Below are 7,094 nucleotides of genomic sequence, written 5' to 3'. Positions count from 1 at the left end.
TATTTGTCTTTGATCATTTATTGCAAATAAATTACACATGATGGCAATTTTAATAAAATATAAACATACTGTATTCCAAAATTTGAATATTTATATATATAAAAGATATTTTAAATTTTGTCTTAATTTTACTTAAACCTAGCTTCCCTGGAGGCTCAGTTCAGTTCAGTAGCTCAGTCATGTCCGACTCTTTGTGACACCAAGGACTGCAGTACACCAGGCCGCCCTGTCCATCACCAACACTGGGAATTTACTCAAACTCACATCCATTGAGTCTGTGATGTCATTCAACAATCTCATTCTCTGTTGTCTCCTTCTCCTCTCACCCTCAATCATTCCCAGCATCAGGGTCTTTTCATATGAGTCAGTTCTTCACATCACGTGGCCAAAGTATTGGAGTTTCAGCTTCAGCATCAGTCCTTCCAAGGAATATTCAGGACTGATTTCCTTTAGGATGGACTGGTTGTATATCCTTGCAGTCCAGGAGACTCTCAAGAGTCCTCTCCAACACCGCAGTTCAAAAGCATCGATATTTTTGGTGCTCAGCTTTCTTTATAGTTCAACTCTCACATCCATATATAAGTACTGGAAAAACCATAGCATTGATTAGATGGACCTTTGTTGGCAAAAATGTCTCTCCTTTTGAATATGCTATTTAAGTTGGTCATAACTTTTCTTCCAAGGAGTAAGCGTCTTTTAATTTCATGTCTGCAATCACCATCTGCAGTGATTTTGGAGCCCCTGAAAATAAAGTCTGCCACTGTTTCCACTGTCTTCCCATCTATTTGCCATGAAGTGATGGGACTGGATGCCATGATCTTTTCTTTCTGAATGTTGAGCTTTAAGCCAACTTTTTTTCACTCTTCTCTTTCATTTTCATCAAGAGGCTCTTTAGTTCTTCACATTATGCCATAAGGGTGGTGTCATATACATATCTGAGGTTATTGATATTTCTCCCAGAAATCTTGATTCCAGCTTGTGCTTCATCCAGCCCAGCGTTTCACATGATGTACTCTGCATAGAAGTTAAATAAGCAGGGTGACAATATACAGCCTTGACGAACTCCTTTTCCCATTTGGAATCAGTCTGTGTTGTTCCATGTCCAGTTCTAACTGTTGCTTCCTGACCTGCATACAGATTTCTCAAGAGGCAGGTGAGGTGGTCTGGTATTCCCATCTCTTTCAGAATTTTCCACAGTTTATTGTGATCCACACAGTCAAAGGCTTTGGCATAGTCAATATAGCAGAAATAGATATTTTTCTGGAACTTTTGTGCTTTTTTGATGATCCAGAGGTTGTTGGCAATTTGACCTCTGGTTTCTCTGCCTTAAAACCAGCTTGAACATCTGGAAGTTCATGGTTCACGTTTTGTTGAAGCCTGGCTTGGAGGATTTAAGCATCACTTTACTAGCGTGTGAGATGAGTGCAACTGTGTGGTAGTTTGAGCATTCTTTGGGATTGCCTTTTTTAGGGATTGAAATGAAAACCGACTCTTTCCAGTCATGTAGCCAGTGCTGAGTTTTCCAAATTTGCTGGCATATTGAGTGCAGCACTTTCACAGCATCATTTTTTAAGATTTGAAATAGCTCAACTGGAATTCCATCACCCCCACTAGCTTTGTAGGTAGTGATGCTTCCTAAGGCCCACTTGACTTCACATTCCAGGATGTCTGGCTCTAGGTGAGTGATCACACCATTGTAACTATCTGGGTCATGAAGATCTTTTTTGTACAATTCTTCTGTGTATTCTTGCCACCTCTTCTTAATATCTTCTGCTTCTGTTAGGTCCATAACATTTCTATCCTTTATTGTGCTCATCTTTGCATGAAATGTTCCCTTGCTATCTCTAATTTTCTTGAAGAGATCTCTAGTCTTTCCCATTCTGTTGTTTTCCTCTATTTCTTTGCACCGATCACTGAGGAAGGCTTTCTTATCTCTCCTTGCTATTCTTTGGAACTCTGCATTCAGATGCTTATATCTTTCCTTTTCTCCTTTGCTTTTCACTTCTCTTCTTTTCACAGCTATTTGTAAGCCCCCCTCAGGCAGCCATTTTGCTTTTTTGCATTTCTTTTCCATGGGGATGGTCTTGATCCCTGCCTTCTGTACAGTGTCACAAACCTCCGTCCATAGTTCTTCAGGTATGCTATCAGATCTAATTCTCATTCCTTGAATCTGTTCCTCACTTACATTGTGTAATTGTTAGGGATTTGATTTAGGTCATACTTAAATGGCCTAGTGGTTTTCCCTACTTTCTTCAATTTAAGTCTGACTTTGGCAATAAGGAGTTCATGATCTGAGCCACAGTCAGCTCCTGGTCTTGTTTTTGCTGACTATATAGAGCTTCTCCATCTTTAGCTGCAAAGAATATAATCAGTCTGATTTTGGTATTGACCATCTGGTGATGTCCATGTGGGTAGAGTCTTCTCTTGTGTTGTGGCTCAGTTGGTACAAATCCAACTGCATACTTGGAGACCTGGATTCAATCCCTGGAAAGGGCAACCACTTCAATATTCTTGCCTGGAAATTTCCATGGAGTGAAGAACCTGGCAGGCTATAGTTCATGAGGTCGCAGAGTCAGACATGAATTAGAGACTGACCACACACGTAAATCATGAGATTAATAAATAATTGTAGTTTTTAAATGGATGATAGCAAGTAACATCCACACTTGGGAAAATAATAATAAAACAGCACAACACTGAAAAAGAGACATCTTTGAAGTAATTCAAGGAAGGAGGATACCTAAGAAATAAAAAGCAAAATGTCTCTGTGATAATAAAATAAGCAGAAGAAATTAGAGTACTATGATCCACTGTTTAGTAGACTGTGACTATCTATCAGGTGTAAGGTGCCATTTAGTGTTTGGGAGGATTCAGCTCAGACTGCTCAGTGAAGTGCGAATATGAAGTTTAAGTGATAGTCATCCATAAACAAAACTGCCGTTACAATTTCCTAGCAGAAAACAAAAATAATAGAATGAAACTTGATCAACTGACAGGAGGAAATGAGAGAATACAAAGGTTAACATAGAAAAAGTGTAGAGGATTTAGGAAGTAGAGTCAGTCACTGTTACCTCTGTCCCTGTGAGAAAGAACAGGAACCAAGCAACCCCAGAGTAAAATCCATCTTTGCACTGACTGACTGACCATCTAATATCACCTCCTCAAGTCTAGAATCTTTTTTCCACACCTACAACTCATCACCGTTCATCTTCTTTTCTCCCCTACATGCTGGTAAGGAGTTTCATTTCAGACAGGAAAACCCTTGAAGAACCAAACAGTAATGACTCTTGTAGCATTTTTCATAGGTGATGGGGAAGTAGATTAATAAAATATAAGAATTCTGCAGCATAAAAGGAGAAAAAAGTAGATAAGTGAGAAAATGAGGAATTAAGTTTTAGTCCCAGTTTATACTAGTAGAATTTTTTCTCCAGTCCTGAGTAAGGAATTCCATACTTTTATTTTGGCTTTATGGTCTGAATTGAACCAAATAGCAAATCAAGTAATAGAAAATTTGAAATGAAAAAGTAGAAATTTTTCTCTGACATTTAAGCAAAATGACATATTGGAGAAATTTTATTCCATTGTATAAACTAAATTCTAAAAATTCAAGTGTATAAAAAAGGAAAAGAACAAATAAATGCTATGCAAAATGATAGAAAAGAATCCAAACTTGACTGTAAAAACAATAAATGTATCTGTATTTAAATTATCAGTAAACACAGTGTGTAATATTACATATCATATATAAGAGATATGCCTAGAATATAAAATAAATTCAAATGTAGAAAAAGTTATATCAAATGAAGATGAACACAAATCAATCTAAAAGAGCTATGGTAAGAACAAATTAGATTTCAAAACAAGAAAAAGAAAAAAGGCATAATTAAGTAAAAAAAGTTTTCTTCCTGATGATATGTGGTTCAATTTACTAAGATATAATTATAAATGAACCTCAATATACCTAGTAACAGAGTTTCAGAATGTATGTGCAGTGTGCTTAGTCGCTCAGTCATGTGGAAGTCTTTGCGACTGCATGGACTGCAGCACACCAGGCTCCTCTGTCAATGGGATTCTCCAGGCAAGAATATTGGGTGGGCTGCTATATCCTTCTCCAGGGGATCTTCTGAACCCAGGGATCAAACCTGGGTCTTTTATGTCTCCTGTATTGGTAGGAAAGGTGTTTTTTGTTTGTTTGTTTGTTTGTTTTTATCACTAGCACCAACTGGAAGTCCATATATACCATGTATTAGACTCTTGGGAGTCCCTTGGACAGCAAGGAGATCCAACCAGTCAATCCTAAAGGAAATCAGTCCTGAATATTCATTGGAAGGACTGATGCTGAAGCAGAAGCTCCAATACTTTGGCCACCTGATGAAGAACTGACCAATAGGAAAAGACCCTGATGCTGGGAAAGATTAAAGGCAGGAGGTGAAGGGAACGAAAGAGGATGACATGGTTGGTTGACATCACTGACAATGGTCATAAGTTTGAGCAAGCTCTGGGAGTTGGTGATGGAAAAGAAGTATGGCTTGTTGCAGTCGTCCATGGGGTCACAAAGAGTTGGACAGCACTGAGTGAATGAAGGGAACTGAACTGAAATTAAATATCTAATGGGAAGCTGCTCTATAGCACAGGGAGCTCAGCTTGACACTCTCTGATGACCTAGATGCGTGACATGAGTGTGAAGGAGGCCCAAGAAGGAGCGGATGTATGTATACACATAGCTGATTCACTTCATTGTACAGCAGAAGCATAACATCATAAAGAAACTATGGTGGTGTTTCTTGTTTAGTTGCTAAGCCATATCTGACTCCTGTGACCCCATGGACAGTAAGTAACCTGCCAGACCCCTCTGTCCACTGGATTTTCCAGGCAAGAATACTGCAGTGGGTTACCATTTCCTTCTCCAGGGGATCTTCTTGACCCAGGGGTTGAATCTGGGTCTCTGCATTGCAGGTGAAATCTTTACTGACTGAGACCCATGCTTTCTAATCATGAAAATGAAAACATAAGAGGTAACTGTAGGAGAATATTTTTATGACTTGGGAATGAAAACAATTTCTTAAAGAAAACACAAGATTGATACCTTTTACTTCATAACAAATTTAATCTTATCTAGATCAAAATACCTTGCTAAACATGAAAAGACATGAAAAATAGAAATGCTATTTAAAACATATATAACAGACAATCAATACACAAACATATATATATATATATATATACATATTTTCTATAAATCAGTTAAAGGTTAAATTTTTAAGACCAATTTAAAACTAAAGATATGAATGAAATATATACAAACAGATGATACAAATTATAAATAAGCATGTAAAAAGGTATTCAAATTATCTAGTATTCAAGAAAATGAAAAAGACAATTTCAATTAGATACAATTTTAGACATACCACTAAGCTTTTTCAGTTTGAAATATAAAGTAGTGGAGAGACTGAGGAACAAGAGAAATATTTTTTACGCTTACATGGAAGTACATTGTTACAAGAAATTTGGAGAGCTGATTGGCAATGCCCATTTGTGGGCATTGACTATTGCAGTAATGACTCTCAGCAAGCCATACTTCTCTGTTAAAGTTGGTTAAGTAAATGCTTTTGCAAATGAGATAGCTACAGTCCTGACTTACGTGGAGCCTCAGAAAGATTTTCTTCACTAGGGCCTGCCCAGTCCCTTGGTTATGGGAATCCTGACCCTATCATTTGAAGCAGCCCCTGATAGCTACAGAGGATGAGATGGTTGAGTTGATGATTGGTTGATCGCCAACTCAATGGACATGAGTTTGAGCAAGCTCTGGGAGATGGTGAAGGACAGGGAAGCCTAGCGTGCTCCAGTCCATGGGATTGCAAAAAGTTGGACATGACTGAGCAACTAAACAAGTGACAGCTATCAGGGATCAGAAAAGTTTTTGCTTTTGACTAATTAAATAGGAAAAAACAAACACATTTTTGTGTGAGGCACTGCCTTGATTGTACAACACAAGACTTTTTATTTTTTTTAAATAAAACTATATCAAGACCTGCTTCTTAAACATTCTAAATATATTATCCCTATTTATATTACTATGTATTCATTAAGTATTATATTCACTGGGAGTTACTTGGTCAAAAATAAACACAAAGATACTTTCATGTTCCTGTCTATTCTTTGATTTTAATGTTGATTTAATTGAAACTGGGACTTCCCTGTAGCTCAGATGGTAAAGAATCTGCCTCCAATGCAGGAGACATGGCCTGAAATGCAGGAGGCCTGGGTTCAATCCCTGGGTTGAGAAGATCCTCTGGAGAACGGAATAGCAACCCATTCGAGTATTCTTGCCTGGGAAATCCCATGGACAGAGGAGCCTAGAGGGCTACAGTCCATAGGATCACAAAGAGTCAGATACAACAGTGACTAATACTCTGAGGATTGAAAATAAAATTATGATAACAGGTTTGGTTGTTAAATTACCTGTTATTATTATTTAGTGTTTGAATTTTTTTATTAGTTGGAGTGTATTTTTTAAAAATAATTCATTATTAAATGATTTAAAATGTACATTAAAGTTCCAAGAAAAAAAGACAAAACACTCTCATACTCCTCACCTCATCATATGATCAGTGGTAAGCAATTAATTTTATCCACCCATCCCATACATAAAACCTTGAAAAATTTTGCCTATGGTCCCAGTAATGTCTCTTTTTTCCACTCTGGTCATGATTGCACCTTAAATTCTGTGGCTATGCATAATAAAAGAATGCTTAGGAGACTCTGCAGTGTATAATATATGGTCAGACTGATCAGCATGGGCTCCTTTATTATGGCTTAATTGGTTTCTCCAATGATTTGGAATCTTTGCTGAATGACTTTGGAGAAGTGTAATCTCATTAATTTGCCTGAGATTAATGCTGTTAAGTGGTTCAATACAGCTACCAATTGGGTAAACATAATTTCACTATTTTATTACCAGGGTGACTTCTCTTATTCAAATTCTGATTCATATTCTTTATTTTTTTTTAATTAATTTTATTTTATTTTTAAACTTTACATAATTGTATTAGTTTTGCCAAATATCAAAATGAATCCACCACAGATATACATGT

The sequence above is a fragment of the Bison bison genome, unplaced genomic scaffold (genome assembly GCF_000754665.1).
Source record: "Bison bison bison isolate TAMUID 2011002044 unplaced genomic scaffold, Bison_UMD1.0 scf7180017864094, whole genome shotgun sequence".
Lineage (NCBI taxonomy): Eukaryota > Metazoa > Chordata > Mammalia > Artiodactyla > Bovidae > Bison > Bison bison.
Note: the sequence above shows the minus strand (reverse complement) of the source record.